This window comes from Adiantum capillus-veneris, chromosome 11 (assembly GCF_014529385.1).
Source record: "Adiantum capillus-veneris isolate H3 chromosome 11, ASM1452938v2, whole genome shotgun sequence".
Lineage (NCBI taxonomy): Eukaryota > Viridiplantae > Streptophyta > Polypodiopsida > Polypodiales > Pteridaceae > Adiantum > Adiantum capillus-veneris.
Genome location: NC_140941.1, coordinates 48,047,977 through 48,070,391, shown reverse-complemented (window position 1 = coordinate 48,070,391; position 22,415 = coordinate 48,047,977). Strand labels below are relative to the sequence as shown.

At 45.9% G+C, this 22,415-nt stretch overlaps 1 protein-coding gene across 1 annotated transcript in view; it reads left to right on the top strand.

Moving 5' to 3' along the window:
* The window catches only part of LOC147447205 (uncharacterized), a 33,828-nt gene that overhangs the window by 5,224 nt on the left and 6,189 nt on the right, over positions 1-22,415 (top strand). The window lies entirely within an intron of this gene.

Here is a 22,415-nt window from a genome sequence, read left to right as displayed (position 1 = left end):
TCTCTGACTTCTACTCTTGCAATTATTTGAGAGCTCTAATATGTAATTACATATATTATTGACAATTGTGTAGGGTGCCGCACATCCCAATCAAGTCATAATAAGGTTGAATGGTCTTCGAATCGTGTTTTTTGTGGGTACTAGAGTCAAAGGACTCTAGTACTACTTATATTCAAATACATAACGCTAAAAATAACATTATTTGGGTGTTCTTTTAGCCTCCCATTCCGCGCCGTTCTCGTTCCGGACCCCTTCCCGTTCTCCTGTTCCGCAAGGAGGCCCGTCGCTGTTTCTGCGTTCCGGGTAACTCTGGTAGGGCGACTTGTGGCTGCATTTTTGTCACAGAGACGTCCACCTCTTCTTGTACTTTTGCATCTAAAGGGTCTGCTAGATTTAACTGGAAGGACACCACATGCCGTCCGAAAAGAACAATTGGAAACAACTTTAGCACTTGCACTGAAAAGAGTAACTTCACACTTGAAACGAGAGGTGGAGTGGCGGAGTTCCACTCTCGGAGCACTTGCTTCTAACTAGGCGCCCCTTACTGTATTTCTTTCTTATTGCACTTCACATGTACAACTGTCAGGAAGAGCTACTCGTCAAATCACGGAGTGAAAATAACACCCCCCCCCCCCCCCCCTCCCCCCAAGGTGTATATCCAAAGGCCATTGGGCTGCTTATACAAGATTAAAAGCCCATGGATTTCTCTCCCATAAGTCATTTACTTTCATAATTGGCGAAAAGCTTCTATGTCACCTAATCGTACGGCTTGCTATGTTAACCTGCGGTTTCGCCGCAATATAATCTCGTCGCAATTCATGGAGCCATATAGTCACCTATTGGGCCTACTTTTTGGTGTCGGTTGAAGCCGACTCTCTCCTCTCTCGATACAATCCATGGTCATGCCATTTCATCAGGTTGTGACATACCCTCCCTTAGAGAAGCGATTACACCTGCAAAAAATAATCCAATTTTTTAGTAGACAATGAATTCATGCATACTTCCAATGACCTGTTAAAGTTTATGCATCTCAAGTGAATGCCTAGTGAATGCATCTCGAGTGAATGCATACTTCCAATGACCTATTAAAGTTTATGCATCTCAAGTGAATGCCTTGTGCTATTTAATTATTTTGTCATTTTAAGTACTTATTTTACTTATTTGACATGAGTCTAGTCAGGCAATTCATGTGAAGAGTACTTAAGGGCCCCCAAGAGAGTCTACAGTAGCATTGTGTCCCCATTATACTCATCTAATTCTTTGCCAAGCTAGTTGGTTCGACCTCTCTCTCTCTCTACGCTTCTGCATCTTCAACTTTGACATGGTATTAGAGCTTGGATTGTGATTGTCGGGGAGCTGCATGAAGAGGAGATCGTTGACGACATTACTGCATCAGCTCTATTTCATTGGCTTTGTTGCATCGGCTCTACTTCACCGAAATGGCTTGGCTCGTGATTGTCTGGGAGCTGCGTGAAGAGATCGTTGACGGCTTTGGCTCTACTTCATTGGCTTTGGGAAATCTCTTCCACGGTACAAAATTTGGAATTTGCCAGTAAAATGTGGTTAAAGCTTGGAGAAATGTTTGATCGAGACTCTATGATGTGAGCAATCACCCTTCTTAGACAGTTATTTTCCATCAAATTTGAAGCCCAGACTTCCATGCAATCTTTTTTGATGAAGGAAAAATCCATGATCGAATCTTGGCTAGGGAAAGTGCATTGACTAGTACTCAGTTAGCTGCCTTGGTACTTATGAAGTTGCTTGAGGAGTACGAGATGGTGGCAAGGACATCACTCTTGCGAATCGAGAAGATGATCTCAGCTCTTTTCTCATTAAGGAGGAATCTGTATTTTTTCCAATGGAAAGCGCGGTCATTTGTCTCACGATTATTAATTTAAAGGCAAAGGCAAGAGCTCACAAAAAGACGAAGGCAAAGACAAGCTTGATGAGGACAATAGTGAGTGTGATTCTACCAATGACTCAACGGAGTTTGGTTGTGTGGCATGGACTACATTGGCAAAACTTCTAGCTTTCTAGTTCGTTGGTGGGTGCCGCAGCATGCTTCCGTTGGAGAGAGATAAGAGGGTCAAGTGGAGTGTCACAAAGTGATGACTTGGCTTGCCCAAATGAGGAATTGATTGAGAGGACAAGAAATTGAACCCAAAAGAACTCATAGTTGCGGCTGTGGGGCCTAAGGGGTTAGAGCTCAAAAACTCTAACCCTACCCAACTTATGAGCATTGACCGAGGGGCCTATCCCAAATAATCAAAAGCTTGAACTCTGACTAAGATTTTTGGATTTTGTGTAGACATGCTGACGTGGTAGGTTGTACGGATTTTTGCGAATTGCGTTGGCTGATTTCTGCAGCTTTTTGCGTGGATTTTGAGAGCAAATGCTTTTGGGTGTTAGTGCTTTTAGAATTGATGCTTTTGGGCTTTGCTTTTGGGCATCCCTTGTAAGCTTAAAAGAGACCCGAGGGCCACTCTTTAGGGGAGCATCTGGACGCAAAGTCTTTGTAAGAAAATCACACTTCACACTTCAGTATATTTGACACGGCCCGCAATAGTTCCGTGCCCAGAGGTATTGGCCCCAAAGTCTGGCGCCCCTTTCGGTATTTATTTTTATATTAACAATTGAGCAAAGTACAAATTACGCGAGTCCTCTCTTCGTAGTGCTCTTAGGCAAATCTGACAGAAGAGAGACCCTTGATACATATTTATAGGCCCATGGCCTTTTGTCACGTGACACATCCAACCCTATGTATACGTGGACAAGCTACAGCATGACTAGGGTTCAATTTAGTCAAGTCAGTCTAGAATAGGAAGTGATCTGGCACTTTTGTGAGTCTGTTCGCAGACCGTGCATGACCAAACACTTAGATTAGATGCATATCCTTTGGTTGCACACCGCATGACCATCAGATTCGAGTCAGATCCCATCAGTAGCATTTTTACAATGCATAGACCTATTTTCCCTATTTTTGACATTTTTCACTTATTAGTTTTAAGTGACTTTTGTTGAAAAGTAGGTAGGGCAATTTTGCTAAGTTTGTATAAGTAGAAACCTAGTGCTAGCACTTTCTGGCAGAAGAGGTAGCAGGAGCACTCGCTCAACAGGCAACTTCTCAACAGAACCCGCAAGATTCCTAGCGTTTTTGCCTCAGAGTAGCTACACTAGCGTTTTTGCATCAGTAGACCAGCCTTGGCGGTTTTGTTCAGCAAATCAGCCCGACGTCATCACGACACAGCAGATCAGCCTAGCGTTTTGCATGTGCAGAACAACCGGCAGCAGCCGGACCAATTTCAGCCCTAGCGTTTTTGGGACAGCAGAGCACCTAGCGTTTTGCAGTTCCTCCGCGACGGAATCAGCAGAAGCATCAGCGTTTTCAGTTTTCAGCCTTTAGACACAACAGAACAACCCCCGAACGTCGCAGATCTCACCTTCCCACAGCAGATCCTCGCCGCATGGTCAGATCCTGCGCAGTTTCCAGTTTCAGCCCGGAAAACGCAGATTTCAGCATCTGCGTTTTCAGCGTGTCGTCGTCGCATCGTCGCCATCGACATCGTCACCGACATAGAGTCAGAATTCAGTAGATAAAGATTTGCAGATTTCAGCCCTTAGCATTCTCAGTGTAAGGTGCAACGGAATGAATGTTTGAACCCCAAGCCCTAGCTTTTTCTTCGTGACTGATCGAATCTGCAATGAGGTCAGCTTTACTAGAGAAAGTATCAACTAACACATCATCCGTGTGAACAATCACATCATCTTCATGCAACTCATCATGTGTGTGAGAAATCACATCTTGATCATGCAAATCATCATGCTTGTGAGTAATCACATCTTGATCATGCAAATCATCATGCTCATCATTTTCAATCAACTCATCATGCGTCTCATAATCATGCAAATCCTGTGTGTCATGCTTTCGAGAAGAAGAGACTGAGAGAGTCTCCTTTTCTCAAATCTCTTGCATCTGTGTCTGCACTTGAGAAAAGAGTCGCATTAACTCTTTCATGTGTTGGTTGCTCTTTTCTTTGATGGCTTTGTTCTCGCGATCAAATTCTGCTTGACTTTCTTTGTTCTCGTGATTCAATTTGGCTTGTCTTTCTTTGTCTTCCAAATCGTACTTACGCTCTATGGCTGCCATGCTTTCTTCGTATTCACGATCTATGTTTGCCATTTCTTCTTCGTAGGCCTTTCTGTTTGCTTCTCTTTCTGCTTTTCGTGCTTCGCGGTCTAACTTGTTGTCCATAAACAACTGCGTTAACTCCTCCATAGGAGTTAGTGCAATCCTTGGCGTAGATGGGGAAGGGGGAGGGTCGGAAAAGTCTCTTGGTGGGGAAAACTCTTCGTCGCCTCTCTCATGCTCATTACTTGTATGCGAAGTATCCATTCCGCTTCGGGTGATGACCATGCACTATGATCTATGATCTTTGGTTCTGAAGTTCACGACGAACTTGGGTTCTTGAGGGTCTTGAGGTTCTTGAGTTCTTGGGTTCTTGAGGTTTTCTATCGCGTGCAATTTGTGTTTGAGAAGGAGCTTCTCTTCACCTGAGTTCTGCTCTTTTCCGCGGGCGAACCCCTTGGCGGCCTTGCGCTCACACCAAGGTTGCTTTTTCCCACCTCACGTCGATTGGCCGGCCGCTAAGTGCACGGTCCGCTCTCAATGAGTGAAAAGAGGCACAAGGGGAGGCTGGACAAGGCCTTCTTTCTTGGGATTCCTGTCACTCTTCAAAAACACGATTAGGAATCGACACGCCCGAGCGAACTTGGGTTCGTGCGACCGCAACAAGCAAAAAAAATTATTGTGATTCTTGTGGTTCTTTCCTTGAGTGATACAGAACACTGCCAAAGCTCTGATACCAATGTAAGGTGCAGCAGAATGAATGTTTGAACTTTGCTCAAGATGAGTGCTCCGAACTGTGCTCAAGGTTCCTTTTTGTTCTTATGGAAGGGAGAGCCTTCCGTTCTTAATGAGAGAGTGCAATGATCACAAACAAGTGAATGGACACTGTGCGTGCAAGTGTATGAGACTGAGAGATAGAGAGAGAAGAGAAATACGACACCAGAGACGTTGTAAAACCCTCCTCCGAAGGCCCCACTCTCTATGGCGAGAGCGTTCTACTTATAATTGCACAAATCTCTACAATGCTTGGACTTGCCGACGATGTCGACGACGACGACGATGACGATGACGATGAGACGGGCTGAAATCTGAAAACGCTAAGGGCTGAAATCTGCAAATCTTGGATCTGCTGAATTTTGACTCTATGTCGATGGTGACGATGCAACGACGACGCGCTGAAACTGCAGATGCTGAAATCTGCGTTTTCTGGGCTGAAACTGTAAACCTTGCGGAAACTGACCGTGCGGTGAGGAACTGCTACAGGAAGGTGAGATCTACGAGGTTCGGGACTTGATCTGCGGTGTTTAAGGGCTGAAAACTGAAAACGCTGATGGTTCTTGATGTTCCGTCGCGGTAAATCTGCAAAACGCTAGGTTATGATGCAGATGCAAAAACGCTAGGGCTGAAAATCTGCAAATCTGTCGCCGGTTGTTCTGCAAATGCAAAACGCTAGGCTGATCTGCTGTGTCTTGATGGCGCCCGGGCTGATTTGTGCACCAACACGCCAGGGCTGATCTGATCCAAAACGCTAGCTTTATGCTTGTGAAGCAAAAACGCTAGGGCTTGGGGTTTTGCTGAGAAGTTACTTGTTGAGCGGGGTGCTCCTGTTGCCTCTTCTGCCAATTAGTGCTAGTCTAAGTTTGCTTATATACAAACTTACTCAATTTGCCCTACCTACTTTCCAACAAAAGTCGTTAAAAAATAATAAGTGAAAAATGTCAAAAATAGGAAAAATAGGTTAAATGCACTAGAAAATTCCCCTGAAGGATTCTGATGGGAATGCTTATGATCATGCTGTGTGCAACCAGAGGATATGCATCTAATCTAAGTGTTCGGACATGCACGATCTGCGAACAGACTCACAAAAGTGCCAGATCACTTCCTATTCTAGACTGACTAGACTGACGGAACCCTTGTTATGCTGTAGCTTGTCCACGGACACATAGGGTTGGATGTGTCACGTGACACTCAGATTTCAGCCCGTCTCGTCGTCGTCTTCATCGTCGTCGACCTCGTTGGCAAGTCCAGGCATTGTAGAGATTTGTGCAATCATAAGCAGACCGCTCTCGCCATAGAGAGTGGGGCCTGCGGAGGAGGGTTTTACGTCTCTGGTGTCGTATTCTCTTCTCTCTCTATGTCTCATTCTCATGTACCTTCATTCACAGTGTTCATCCACTTTGTTTGTGTCCATTGCACTCTCTATTGCACAGTTGGGAGCACTCATCTTGAGCAAAGTTCAACATTCACTTCCGCTACACCTTACATTGGTATCAGAGCTTTGGCAGTGTTCTGTATCACTCAAGGAAAGAACCACAAGAATCACAAGAATTTTTTTTGCTTGTTGTGGTTCCACGAACCCAAGTTCACTAAGGCGTGTCGATTCCTAGTCGTGTTTTTGAAGAGTGACAGGAATCTCAGCAAAGAAGGGCTTGTCCAACCTCCCCTTGTGCCTGTTTTCACTATTAAGAGCGGATCGTGCACTTAGCGGCCGGCCAATCGACGTGGGAAAAAGAAACCTTGGTGTGAGCGCAAGGCCGCCAAAGGGTGCGCCCGCGGAAAAGAGCAGAACTCGGGTGAAAGAAGATCCTTTTCTAACACAGATTGCAAGCAAAAGAAGACCCTCAAGAACCCCAAGAACCAAGGTCCAAGACCCCCAAAAAACCCAAGAACCCCAAGACCCAAGACCCACAAGAACCCAAGTTCCTTGTGAACTTAAGAACCCAAGACCAGAAGAGTCCACAAGAACCCATGACTTCAGAATGGTCATCACTCGAAGCGGAATGGATACGTCGCTTGGAGGTGATGAGCATGAGAGAGACGAAGAAGAGTTTTCCCCACCAGGAGGTTTTTCTGACCCTTCCCCATCTACGACAAGGATTGCACTAACTCTTATGGAGGCTTTCGACAAGATGATGATGGACAAGAAGTTAGAACGCGAAGCAAGAACAACAGAAAGAATGGCAAAAATTGATCGTCAGTATCAAGACAGAATGGCAGCCATAGCACGTGAGCGCGAGCAAGCACGCTTGGAAGCCAAAGTAATACTCCAAGAAAAAAATGGGAGTCAAACCATTCTCACCAAGACAGCTACCTCGGGGAAGTGCTCTAAGGGTTATATGGAGCTCCTCTAACTGAAGAGGCAACTCAAGCCTCTGACGCATCTCCTCAGTAACAAGGCAAGGCATCTGTGTCCAAACCTGCTCTCTGCATGCATCCTGACGCTCTGATTGAGGCTCTGCTGACAGCAGATCACGGTAAAAGTCAGTAGCAACTGCATGCATCCTCTGGCTCTGAAGCCACTGACCCGTCAGATCTCCTCAACTGTATGACACTCGTGTGCGCATGACGAGGTCCCACTGCCTCAAAGAACGCCCCAGTCACTCTGTCACCCACCTGGGTTCACTGAGACGCCTGTCGATGAAAAGCAAACTCATGGCGCCTCTCCTCTATTCTGGCAAGCTCTTGCCGAGCCTGCTGCAACTGCTCCTCCAACCAAGGACTGTCTGGGTGCTGCTCCTACATCCTTTGCAATAAGGAAGCAACGCCCTGTCGAAGGCGTTGCTCCTCCTTCCTCGCTGTACCTAGGCGAGCTGTAGACTCTTGAAGAAAGAAACGACTAAGCTGAGCAAGTCCATAGTCCACTCTGTCATCAGCAGGAGAGTCCTGCGTGTCGAAGCCCTCTGGTCAAAGAGCCACCACTCGCTTTCTGAGCTCTAAGTCCAACAAGATTCTCTCGGGGATGCATAGCATTGTGCTCCCCCTCGTCTCTATCTCTCACAGTGAGGATCTGTCACAAACGGGAGCGCATAACAATATAAAATATACTCGGATAAATAGAATTTATCACTTAATACTGAAGCCAAAGGATATAGAGAGAAATAAATAGAGAGAGAGAGAGAAGATCGACACAGTACTAGGGACCAGAAGATGGGCTGGTCCCCCTCCTTAAAGAGTATTCTTTATTAGGGTGAATCTTTTTACAAGCACAAGAACTGGAGAAAACCCCTCCGTTCTAAATCTTTGACTCGATGGTCGTTCCCTCCCGTAAGGGAAATCCGAGAGACAAGCTCTCAATCCTTTTTCCGTCTGTACTCGGAGTTGAGACTCCGCAGACAATTTCCGAATTCCGTTTCCGGAATTCCCAAGCGTAGGCCGAAGCCTTCTCGCCTCTCCTTCGCAATGAAGTACCTGCAAAGACACACGCAAACACACGACAACAATTCATATGGCGAATCCACAATAGGTACCTGTCGCTCTTGCGCGAGAAAAGCGACTTCCGTGCTTCGTAGTCTCGCGATCTCTCACGTCTTCTGGCGGCTCTCTTGCTGGCGCCGGCAACCTCCCTTCAGTGAGGGCATGTGGTGCTTTTATAGCTCCTTCACCACGGCACGAATAGCTGCTCGCGGAGAGATCGCGGTCGTTTTTTTTTTTCCTGTTCTACCCGAAATAGGGAGAGAGAATTCGCTGGCTGGTTTTGTTGCTTTATTTTCTAAGTGGTCGCCCACTTATTAAGTAGACGACCGGCATATTTTTAAAATTGGTTTGAACCTGCCCAAAAACTCAATAAAACCTTATAAGTTAAAAACAATGCTTTCACAACACTTCCCAGGTGTCCTTGGATGCAACCACATACACGAATGCAATGCAAACATAGATTCCTCGCGGAAAAGCGTCTGCTCTTCCCGAAAAACTCGTTAAAATATTCCGCTTTTTAAGAAAAGCTTCTCAAAACCCATCTTTATTCTTGTGCTTGCGTCTTTACGCGTATTCCTCTTTCCAGTTCGGATTTCCTCTCGACTATGGATATCCCCTTTCTGATGCACCCGTCACCCACCTTGTGACGCATCAGGAATACCCATCACCTAGTCCTTTCCTACCGAACTTACGGTACAATCCCCTTCACGATGCTCTCTGTCACCCATCCTATGACGCATCAGAGATGTCTGTTCCCGGATGGTCGGATACTTCTTCCCGATGCTCCGTGTCACACATCTGATGTGACGCATCAGAAGTACCCGTTCTTGGTGGCCTTACAGATATTCCCGTTCACAGTGCTCCCGTCATTACTTTGAATGACGCACTAGGAATACTCTGTACTCGGATGTCTCCAGTGAGAAAAACCCTCTCTCTTAAAATTCCAATAATTCATTTAGAATTAGTTTCTTGGTGTTCCAAGCGAGAAAACCCTCTCACTTATAAATCCAATAATTCATTTAGAATCATTTTTCTGTCAGATAAAGCCAATTTAGCAACATCCCTCTCACTTATAAACAGTTGTCCTCAACTGTAGAGGTCCAACTGAACTGCCGGGGAGAAACCGGAAAATTTCAAATCTTGCTCAATGGTGAGTTGAGCCAGTCCTTTCTCAAAAGAGAACTTAGAAATTAAATTAAACAAAAATTCAATAATTCAATACTTACCTTACCAGTTCATGTCCTTCCTCTAGTACCTCGAGGATATCCTTCACCATTCATTAAACTTATGAGCCATGTAAGAACTTGTCATTCGCGTCTTTCCGAGAATCTGTTAACTCAATTCCACCTTCTCAATCCCGAGAAGAATCATCCTCCTAAAAATAAATTTAGGTCTATGTCCTTGTGCATAACCTTGCGCTATTAGTCCTGAGGATATTAAACCTCTTGTGTCCTGCCACATAGGGAATGCCCAAATCATAAGAGTATTAATCTTGATGTTTTCCTTCACAAACAAAGTGTGTGATCACCTTAAAGAAGGTTCTTGTTTCGGGCCGTTGCTCAACGTAGGCGGACGGTTCCAATCCGAAGATTCCTTGTGCATGGCGCACTTCCCTCCAATCTTTTCCTCCTTGCAAGCATCAATGACGCCTTGCAAAATCTCAGGCAGATAGGATTCTAGCCATAGCATTTTCTGAACGTACGTTCAAACCTAGTTCACAATAGAGCGAATTCTCTTTGATTCTCAGGGATGTTCTCCCATATGTAATTCTTACCATTTTGAAACGGTTGGCGAATTATATTCTTACGAACAGAATAGTTCGAATTTATTCTAGCAGCGTGTAAATGCTACTTGACCTGCTCATGGAGAAACATATACTGCAACCAAAAGTTGCTACTGTAATGGTAAAAGCACATAGCGTACTCAATGATCAACGACCATAAAAAAACCTCTTCTCCGTAGAGAAACTCAAATTCCTTCTACCGAACACATCTCAAATAGCGATTCTCGTGTCGGAGTATCCTTGCGCACAAAAAGGCGCTCAAGAGAGTATAACAAACTCTCGTCCAGTTCCTTGGCATAGGTCTGCATCTTCGTGTGTTATCCATGTACCCAAAGGTGTACATAAGTTTCAGTGAGCCTGGGAATTTACCTTCCCTTCGTAAGATCCTTAGAGCGAAGACGCTTAACCTGACGAACCCTTGGCTCAATCTTTGTATTGCTGGCTCATCTGCTCAATTTTACAAAATTCGGGCAAAAGTCCTTTGTTGAATTTGTTCATCTTTCCTTCCTCAGAGAGGATCAAGAATGGAGCTACCTTGGCAAGAGTGAACCACTACTTGCTTTGAATCGCTCGTGTTCCTATTGGGCAAAACAATCCCAATCTTCTTGAATGCCTTCCTCAAAGCGTAGAGGAATTTTTTTTTTCCGAAAATTCAGCCTTGAATTGAATCCAAGTCTTGTTGTAAGTTCCTTGCAAAGCTTTGGTATACCACCAAGTACTTGCAATTCCCCTTGAGGTGTTTGGTCACATACCTCACCTTCGACGCTTTTTCAGAAATTGCCGCTTGCAAAGGCAACTTCAAACTGTCGAATGAAAGCGTTAGCTTTTGGGACATCTTCCCATCCGTCAAAAGTATCAAACTTGACTGGAGTGTTCTGAGGTCTAAAGACCTTCTTCATATCCTTCCCGGAATGATGGGATTTCTTGGCTATGGTTATGGATTGATGTTCATGGATATTTTCAGGATTCTTAAGGATCTTGAGCATTCGGCTCCTTGGATTCTCTAGGTTCTTGAGCATCATGCTCTTGTCGCCTTCTTAGAGAATCCCAAGTCTTGTGTCGACTTCTTGCAGAGAGAAAAAAATTTCCAAACTTTGCGAGCTTTTCCTTGCAAGACTTAGGGTTCCCCCTGCTTACTTCTCTCTTGGCTTGTCATTGCTTCTTCCCGTATCTTCCCAGAGTCGTCCTCCTTTACAGAGAGAGAGAAGAGACCATGCTCTGATACCACTATCACAAACGGGAGCGCATAACAATATGAAATATACTCGGATAAATAGAATTTATCACTTAATACTGAAGCCAAAGGATATAGAGAGAAATAAATAGAGAGAGAGAGAGAGAGAGAGAGAGAGAGAGAGAGAGAGAGAGAGAGAGAGAGAGAGAGAGAGAGAGAGAAGATCGACACAGTACTGGGGACCAGAAGATGGGCTGGTCCCCCCCTTAAAGAGTATTCTTTATTAGGGAGAATCTTTTTACAAGCACAAGAACTGGAGAAAACCCCTCCGTTCTAAATCTCTGACTCGTTAGTCGCTCCTTCCTGTAAGGGAAATCCGAGAGACAAGCTCTCAATCCTTTTTGCGTCTGTACTCGGAGTTGAGACTGCGCAGACAATTTCGGAATTCCGTTTCCGGAATTCCCAAGTGTAGGCCGAAGCCTTCTCGCTTCTCCTTCGCGATGAAGTACCTGCAAACACACACGCAAACACACGACAACAATTCGTATGGTGAATCCACAATAGGTACGTGTCGCTCTTGCGCGAGAAAAGCGACTTCCGTGCTTCGTAGTCTCGCGATCTCTCACGTCTTCTGGCGGCTCTCTTGCTGGCGCTGGCAACCTCCCTTCAGTGAGGGCATGTGGTGCTTTTATAGCTCCTTCGCCACGGCACGAATAGCTGCTCGCGGAGAGATTGCGGTCGGTTTTTTTTTTCTGTTCTACCCGAAATAGGGAGAGAGAATTCGCTGGCTGGTTTTGTTGCTTTATTTTCTAAGTGGCTGCCCACTTATTAAGTGGACGGCCGGCATATTTTTAAAATTGGTATGAACCTGCCCAAAAACTCAATAAAACCTTATAAGTTAAAAACAATGCTTTCACAGCACTTCCCAGGCGTCCTTGGATGCAACCACCTGCACGAATGCAATGCAAACATAGATTCCTCGCGGAAAAGCGTCTGCTCTTCCCGAAAAACTCGTTAAAATATTCCGCTTTTTAAGAAAAGCTTCTCAGAACCCATCTTTATTCTTGTGCTTGCGTCTTTACGCGTATTCCTCTTTCCAGTTCGGATTTCCTCTCGACTATGGATATCCCCTTTCTGATACACCCACCACCCACCTTGTGACGCATCAGGAATACCCATCACCTAGTCCTTTCCTACCGAACTTACGGTACAATCCCCTTCACGATGCTCTATATCACCCATCCTATGACGCATCAGAGATGTCCGTTCCCGGATGGTCGGATACTTCTTCCCGATGCTCCCTGTCACCCATCCGATGTGGCGCATCAGAAGTACCCGTTCTTGGTGGCCTTACAGATATTCCCGTTCACAGTGCTCCCGTCATTACTTTGAATGACGCACTAGGAATACTCTGTACTCGAATGTCTCCAGTGAGAAAAACCCTCTCTCTTAAAATTCCAATAATTCATTTAGAATTAGTTTCTTGGTGTTCCAAGCGAGAAAACCCTCTCACTTATAAATCCAATAATTCATTTAGAATCATTTTTCTGTCAGATAAAGCCAATTTAGCAACATGATCACTGGTGCATGGTCTGAAAAAGATGTCCCAGTCAAAATGCAAACTATCCCACCCAAGTCATAGATGTGGTCACTAGCGTAGAAGCGATCTATCTGAGATGGATTCATTCCTCCCACTCTGCGGTCCGAGCGAGAGAAGGCCAAGCTATCTGGGAGACCTCGCAAAGCCAGAGTGCTGCCAAACATCCGAAACCCTCAAAGTCATACATAGCCTCTCCCAAGCTGCAACTCAGCCCCGTGCACAATAGCATGGCTACCTACAATCCTGTCAGAGGGGTCCTCCAGCATGTTGAAGTTACTACCCAATGCACCATTGCTCTGCATGCGACAAAGACTCTACAATGTGAGACGAAAACTCTGCACGTGCACTTGCCATATTGGGCGCACAGATGTTCAGGAAGCCCATGAGATAGCCCTGAATCTGCATAGTAATTCTTTGGGCCCTGCCAGACACAATAATACCTCTACCATATGGCCTGATGCCAATAGTCCGCAATAGTCATACATACCCCTCCGTGGATACCACCAAGTCCAAATGCAACTGACCAAAATGTCTCATATCGCCCACACAAAAGTTGACCACATCGTCTAATGCAGCTCTCACAAAGATGATGCTCTTGCAACATAAGAAGATCAATCTCTCTGCCCATAAGGCATCGCTGAAGCTCCTGACACAATCGACCCCGTTGGTGCTGAAACTGGTGCCCACCTTATCTCTGCACGTTCTATGACACAATCCTCATGGAGAATGAGACAGAACTGATGCTACAGTAGCAGCTAACCGTGCGATCTTCGAGGCTGGCTTGGATGGGGAATAATCCGCATCCGAGCGTCCCAGAGGTATGCGTGTGCAAAGAATGCCTAGCCCAGGCCCAAGAAGGGAGTGCCGTGCGTAGGACAACCTCCTTTGTCCAGGAGTCCTCATGTATGTATACATAGCATGGTGGGCTCTACGTGTCGGCAAAGAGGTGTACCACAATGTGTCTACATCTTGCCAAGTCTGGAGGTGTCACTGAGAACTTGGCCAACGGCTACAAAGTCTGTACCCGGTTTGTAACCTCCAAGTCTCGCATGTGGTGAGAGAACTTGAGCGCCTGTGCTTGCAGCCACTCCATCATTGAGTCCAGAGTCCACTCAGACTTGTCCTTGCCATAAAGGGGAAAAGAGAAGCCAACCGCTGTGTCCAGGGTCTCTATCCCTCTAGCTGCAAGGAACAATACATGAACTCTGAAGCAAGCTGCCTCAAAGTCTAGTGAAGGGTCGTCGAGAAACCGTGTAAAGTTGTAGGCGAAGAAGTCCCACCTGCAACGAATGTCAAAGCTCGTCAGTCTACGAGGAACTGTTGCAAAGGGAGACATCTACACCAGAAGGGGGGTTCGCAAGAAAGTCTGTCCCTCTTGCCAAGCGACTTGTGGAAAAAGCGCTGCCAAGAGATCTCCTAGCACCCGAGGAAGGTCCTACTCCATGGGTCAGCTGTGGGGTAGGAACGGGAGAAGATGAGGTAGGAGGGGGGGGTAGTTTTGGGGGGGGGGGGGGGGGGGGGGGGGGGGGGAGGGACGGAGGAGAACTTGGGGGGAGGAGGGGCTGTTGAAGGTGAGGTTGAGGTGGAGGGTGGAGCTGGAACCTCGTCCTGCTGAAGAAGGTCGAAAGAGTTTCCCGTGGGAACCCACTACCTTGGACATCCCAAGTCAGGAATCCGACCCGACACGAGAAAATCCCGTGCCCAGAGGTATTGGCCCCAAAGTTTGGCGCCCCTTTCGGTATTTATTTTTTTATGAAGAATCGAGCAAAGTACAAATTCCGTGGGTCCTCTCTGCACAGTGCTCTCATGCAAATCTGACAGAAGAAAGATCCTTGATACATATTTATAGGCCCATGGCCTTCTCAAAAGCAGTACATGAAAAGCTTGGAGTTCTAAAAGCTTCTTGGCCCAAAAGCTGGCGCTTCAAACTGCCAGTGCAATTTGCGGAATTCCGTACGTTGCCACGACAATAGTCAACATAAAACGCAGCCTGTCCGTACAACGATGCCACATCTGCACTTTTACGATCTCTCTTTTATTTCTCTCCGTGTCCGCAAGGGCCCCATCGGACAGGTACCCAATAAGTTGGAACAACTTATGAGTGGACATGCCACATCATCATTTTGTGACAGTCTTGGAGAGAGTAGACTCCCAAGGAGTTGTACGTTGCAAAAAGCAATAATAAAGAAATATCGAAAGAGGCGCCAGTCTTTGGGGCCAGTGCGTCTTGGCTCAGAACTACATCGTGCCGTGTCGACTCTCTCTCTCTCTCTCTCTCTCTCTCGGAGTGTCCAAACTTGTAACAGTGGTATCAAAGCTCAAAACGATTCTTCTTATATGGAGGATCCGATCCTCTCTGTAACTCCCATGGGTTCTGGTGGAGAATCTGGCAGAGGCGACACCCTTTTGACCTTTGGTCTGTGGAGAGATGAAGAAAAGTTGAATCCCAGCATGGGAACAAAAGAAATCAACACAGATTTTGGAAAATTTTCCAAGTATGTCAGGTGCAGCAGAAGTGTTTATGGATTTAGCTTGGATCTAGTACTCCGCACAAACACAAGGGACACTTTACTTCACTTGAAAGAATAAGAATTGAACTGAACTGAAAGAAAGAGAGAGACATGAGAGAGAGAGAGAGAGAGAGAGAGAGAGAGAGAGAGAGAGAGAGAGACGACACCAAATGTCGGGTCCCAAACCCTCAAGGGCTCCCTTGCTCTATTGCTAGAGCGAGTACTTTCTTTATTCTTGCAGAATGCTCATACAATGATGCTAAATGCTGAGGTGTTGATGCTATTGGGTATTGATGCTACTGATGTTGGGTACTGGTGAGTTTATGTCGAAGACTATGAAATCGACGACGAGGTTCTGTGGATCTATGTCGACGACGACGATGACAAGGTTCTTGACGGGTGTGTGGATCTATGTCGACGATGACGATGACGATGACTAGGTTCTTGAGGGGTCTGTGGATCCTTATGTAGAGCCAAGGCACAAGGGTACGAGGTGCTGGGGTACTGTGTTGATGATGATGCTCAGTCTGAAAGTTAGGATCTGCTAGCAGTGTCGATGGTAAGGGGTCTACAACCACAACGAGGCTACGCTGAATCTGCTGGCGCTTCAAGTTGAAACGCTGGCTGTCTTGGGCTGAAATCGCTGATCATGGTCTGCTGGAAACGCTGGTCATGCTCTGCTGAAAACACTGGTCTTCAATTTGACAAAACGCTGGGCTGCTGGCTCGTCATGCGGCACGGTTGGGTGCTCCCTGTTCACCCTGCATCTTTTGCTTCTACAAGCGGCCAATGGGCTGCCTATATAGGAGGCAAAATCTGGGTCGAGCAGGGACTAATTCAGCCCCACGACCATGCTTTTAAAATGCTGAAATCACTTAAATAAGAGGTGGTTCCCGCACGGTAATGCCTATTTATTGAAATACTGTTTTGTGCAAGAGAGGGTATGCAACTATGACCGGCCTGGACATGCACGTCCTACAAGAGGCTCACAAAGGTGCCAGGCTATGTCCTAAGCTAATGACTCATGCTCGACTGTAGCAGAAGCATGTCCACGTAGCGCAAGTGAAGTGCGTACATGACAAAGCAGTCAAGAGATTTTGGCAAATTTCCGGCGGGGAATTTCGATAGAGCGGAGTACAAGCGTCAACTTCAAGAACGTGTGTGAAAAGATTGATCAAGTAATCCAAATTTCCGAAAAATGTGAATCACTTGAAGAAGTACTTGATTAATGAGATTCACTCAAGATGGCGAGAGGTCGTCGATTCTCCTCTCAAGATGGTAAGGAAGCAGAAAGAAAATTATAGTGCAGAAAAGCAAAAACTGTACTTGCAAAAAGAGTTTTGACAAAGCTCTTGAAAAAGAAGACAAACCGACTAATGAAAGGCTCAAAGCACTCTCGGAAGAAGAGGAAATTAGCGGATCTCCCTGGTTATTGGGACCGGAAGTCGACTTTTGAGGCGGTAAGCAGACCCAAGAAGCGTGTTCGTTTCGAGGATGACCTAGTTTTCTTCGTCTTCAGAGAGTTTTGACAATTCGTCATGTTCTAGTTCTAGAGAGGATGGGAAAAAGCGGAGAAAAAGCAAGAAAAGCAGATTTTTGAAAAAGTCTAGAAGGCACGAGGAGCCATCTAGTACTTTAGTGGAGGAGACTTCATCTTTTGCGGACAGTTCAGATAGTTAACAAAAGGACAAGAAGATCAAGGAGTTCAAGGATGGGGGTGAGTCAGTCAAGTTTGATACTTTTTCAGGCTGCTAGGACACTTGTCAGCCTTTGAATTCATATAGCAGCTTGACGTCGTGTCACGTGACACATCCAACCCTATGTGTCCGTGGACAAGCTACAACATGACAAGGGTTCAGTTCAGTCAAGTCAGTCTAGAATAGGAAGTGATCTGGCACTTTTGTGAGTCTGTTCGCAGACCGTGCATGTCCAGACACTTAGATTAGATGCATATCCTCTTGTTGCACACAGCATGATCATTAGATTTCCATCAGAACCCATCAAGAGCATTTTTACAGTGCATAGACCTATTTTCCCTATTTTTGACATTTTTCACTTATTATTTCTCAGTGACTTTTGTTGGGAACTAGGTAGGGCAAATTAGCAAGTGAAGTATATAAGAAAACCTAGCGCTAGCACTTTTTGGCAGAAGAGGCAACAGGAGCACTTGCTCAACAGGCACCTTCTTAGCAAGACCCCCCCCCCGCAAGGCTTGGCGTTTTTGCACCATAGACCAGCCCTGGCGTTTGCACAGCAGATCAGCCCCGGCGACCACAGCAGACAGCAGATCCCCTAGCGTTAGCAGATTCTACAGCAGTTAGCAGATTTCCACCACAGCAGAAGATTTTCAGCCCTAGCGTTTTTGCATCTGCAAGACACCTCAACGTTTTTGCAGATCTTTGCGACGGAATCCGTCCTAGACTCAGCGTCTTCAGTTTTCAGCAGTCAATTACCGCAGAAGAAGTCTCGAATCTCGCAGATCCTCGCCGCACTGTGAGATCCGTCAAGGTTTGTAGATTCAGCCCGGAAAACGCAGATTTCAGCATTTGCGTTTTCAGCGCGTCGTCGTCATCGACATTGTCACCGACATAGAGTCATAATTCAGCAGATAAAGATTTACAGATTTCAGCCCTTAGCGTTTTCAGATTTCAGCCCGTCTCGTCATCATCCTCATCGTTGTCGACATCGTCGGCAAGTCCAAGCATTGTAGAGATTTGTGCAATCAATAGTAGACCGCTCTCGCCATAGAGAGTGGGGCCTTCGGAGGAGGGTTTTGACAATATTCTGGTGTCGTACTCTTCTCTCTCTATCTCTCAGTCTCATGCACCTTCATTCACAATGTTCATCCACTTTGTTTGTGTCCATTGCACTTTCTCACTAAAGGAACGGACCTTCCGTAAGTAAAAGGAACTCTTGAGCACAATTCAAGCACTCATCTTGAGCAAAGTTCAACATTCACTTCCGCTGCACCTTACACGTCGCCTTCTGAGGAGGTCATCTCTCGGAACACTCCAAGGTGTGCAAGGCGACATCTTACTTGAAAGGAAATGCATAGACATGGTGTTCGTTCATCTTCCGTAAACATCCATGGAACAGGAGATTGCTTGAGGGTTGACTTGATTGGGGTATCGATGGCTTTTTGCCAACGGGTGTGCACCTCGTCAATCGGGTGCCGCGTCAAAAATTTGGCATAGTGAGGATCCTTCGCAAATTTGAGCATTTGCTTTGCACACTTATCAACCTGTTGTTGACGTTGCATCTCCATTAGCTGACTCTGCGTAGGCCAAGGTGGCCCGTATTCGTGTTCTGCGAATCCGTTCGAATTTTCCATACCGCCTCTTGTTTCAGAAGTATCAGGAGGGTTCGTTTGGTTCTTGCGGGATTCGATGTTTGAATCCATGTGTTTTTTCCATAGACAAGATCTGATACCACGGTCATAGGCTTGGGCAACCCAAGCTGAGAATCCGGCACAACACACGAGAGAATCACTTAAAATACTTCACTGTTTTAAAATCACAGTTCAATTTGGTCGACACGGCCTAGCATAGTTCCGTGCCCAAGATAGGCCCCAAAGATTCACGCCCCTATCGATATATCTTTTATATTATCTTTGAGCAAAGTACAATTCCCGAAGGGTCCTCTGCTCTCAGACTCTGCGTCCAGATGCCCTGAGGAGTGAGGCCCTTGGATCCTTTTATTCTTACAAGGGATGCCAAAAGCAGAGCCCCAAAAGCAGTTAAACTCAAAAGCAAACGGCTCCAAAAGCAATTGGCATTAAAAAGTTGTTAGAAAAGCAGTCAATGTAGATTACGGAAATCCGTACAATTTGCCAGGTCAGCAACACGTTTTGCGGAAGTCCGTACTGCCACATCAGCTGCATGTCAGCACGTTTTACGGGAGTCTGTACTGCTGCCACGTGGCACTTTTACCGCAGGTTGGGTCACTGTGTGTGTGTGTGTTCGGGCAGAGTTGCCACGTGATCATTTTGTGACAGAGAGCATGATCTTCTGCTACCCCAATAGGCTTGGGTCCAACTATAAAGTCCTGAATAGAGGGTATGAAACTAGGCCGAGCCAAAACAGAATCCATGGCCCCATGTCTATGAGGAAAGCAAGTGAACCCACTCGACGCTGGAGATCTGTGGAGGCCATTTAAGATGGCGAGTCCATGTGCAGTCCTCGAATCTGTCAAATATCCCCCATAACCAGTGTGCTTCATCCTGCGAACACCTGGCCAATTCCATATCACTGACATCCAATTCTCTCAACATTTCCTCTAAGGTATCGTAGAAAGCTGTTTGAGATTGGCCCGTCTTGGCATTGAAGTCTCCCAAAAGAATGACATCTCTATCCCTAGAGAACTCCCATATGTCCTCATCCAATATCATGTAGGGTGACTCTGTCGTGGGCGGTGCATAATGAGGTGTGATGGGCGGTGCATATTGCAATGTAGATTGTGGCCTCCCTGTCTCCGCTCTCACTTTGACCCACATATATCTAGCCTACTCATCCCTCCAAACAATACGAATAAGGGGTTGCAGCTCCTCCTTGAATAGGATCGCCACACCTCCTCACCCTCGTCCTCTATGCATTGATCTCACTTCTTGCCTACAAGTAGTCTCCCAATGGCCTCTAGGCAATGTGCCGCCAGGAGTCTGATGCGTTTCCAAGTAAGAAATAATGTCTCTTTTCTTAAAGCTATCCTCAAATGCGCCTACATCTAGCTTCATTGATCCGTTACAATTCCATGCTGCCATTTTAAGGTTGGTCCCATAGGTCTCGCAACGTCATGCGGTGTGTTTTTCCAACACCACTACTCTCCCTCCCCTGTAGAAAGCAATTTTTTTCCTTTCTCCCTTGCCACCTTGATCTCTGGCATCAGCTCTTGCATGTGTGCTACCTATGTTAGAGTGAGGTCATCACCCAAAAATATCCGAGTTTGCTTGAATGTTGGTCCATTCAGAAGCTTTTGTAAGGTACAAATGTCGGTTTCTCCATGGACCGAGTCTCCTCGACCTACGTAGCGGACGAGCTAGTGTTAAAGTCAATGGGGAAGGAGTCTTCCAAGGAGAAAAAGAAAGGCAAGAAGCATAAGAAATCGAGAGGGCCTAAATTGACAATAGAAGAACGTCTTGAGTACTTCAAAGAATGCAAGTGTTATGATCGTAGTGAACAGGGGCACATCTTCGCGAACTTTCCCAAGAGAGAAATAATTGATGATAAATCAGAGAGTTTTGAAGATGGAAAGTGATTTGTTGGTGGACAAGGAGCCAAAGCAGCAACCATCAGGTCCTAGGACCTAGGGCACAAGGAAAAGGTAAGCTGGTCGCAATAATTTGGTCAAGAATAGGAACTTTTCGGCTCTTGATGCAAAGTAGATGGAGGACTTAGCAGATTCGCCTTAGTTACTAGAGTTGTACTTTGATATCACGTGCACATGGCTGTGTGTGCCACGTGGACATGCTTCATCGACTCTAGAGCCAATTTTGCACCTATTGCTAGATAGGAGTGTCTAGAATCCTAGGTGATTAGTACCGGCAATTTTGTGAGCCTGTTTGCAAAACGTGCATGTTTGGACGAGTCCAAAAGATTAGGCTTTCCAGTTTTTGGAACCCCCTTGTATAAATGGATTGTACGAGCGTTTTGACAGACGTTATCACACTTCGGTGGGCATTTGACATGTTGTGCATATATGTCTAGGTTGGAGAAACGTGTTGGTCGAGTCTATTCTCAAATGGTTCATAGAGCAATGAGTTATCGCCCGAAAATTCCGTTGTGCCCACTTTTGCACATTTTTCCTGACTTGACCTAAAATTCCCGACTGACTGAAAAGTCCTATAAAGGAGCACGTTTTTGCATATTTTGGAGTGCTAGCAGAGATCCAGCCTCATCGTTTTTGCATCAGCCTGCCTTACGTTTTTTGCTCCAACATCTAGATCAACCCAGCGTTTTTGCAGCCAGAACTGTGTTTTTGCAATCAGCTTTCCTCTTACATCGGGAGCGCAGGTGGCCATCAACAACCCCTCATCGAGACGGATCCAAAGGTGCATCAAATCAGCCCCGAGGGTCCTTCATATTGAAGAGTTATCGCGGCGACATTCCCCATTCGAGTTAGTAGAGTCTGCATTGAGGTATACCACATCGGCAAAGCCCTTGAGAGGGTTGGTTGGGACCCCATCAGGTGTCATTCTCCTCTACTCTCTCTCTCTCTACACATCTCTACCTCTCTCTCTCTCTCTCTCTCTCTCTCTCTCTCTCTCTCTCACTCTCTTCACAAGAAAATAAAAGGAAACATCATTCACGGTAAGTAGTACACATTTAAGCAAGGAAAGAAGTAAAGATTTGTGGAAGTGTAAAGTGTAGATCTTGTCACCATTTCAATTCGTTGCACCTGACATTGGTATCAGAGCTTTGTAATTTTGCAATAATCCGCTAATCTTTGTTTTTTTTATTCTAGTGTTTGAGTGTGTGTTGTAGTGTTTCACCCAAGGATGCTTCTCTCACTCAGGACCTGCCATTGTGCGTAGGACCGTGCGCCTTGAGCGAAAGGCAAACACTGTGTATCGAGGGTTACAATTGTGGTGCACTTGCGAGAGGGTAGTTGACTTGATGTGTGCGCTCGAGCACCTCGACATAAAGAAATCCTAGCATGGATATTTGCAATCATAACTTCTTCGACACGATGGGTTGCATTGTTGAAGACATGCATTGGAAACATGAAGATGTTGATTGTGAGTATCAGGATTTGTTAGCTGCCTATGACGATAAACGAAGGTGCCGTCCAGATCAGCCTATTATCTTTGGAGTCTTGGCATTGTTTGATCAACCATCTGTTCGATGTGCTCAAAAAATTCCATCATTCTAGAAGAGGCATTGCATCGTCATTGATCTGTGTACACATCTTTGGCAGCACATCCAGTCCACACTTTTTGTATCTTCTTAGCAATCGGTAGCCATCAATCCGGAGCCAAAGGGTTCCAATCCGAGGCAACCACTGCAGGAGTTCGCAGGCATCGTTTGCCTACATTT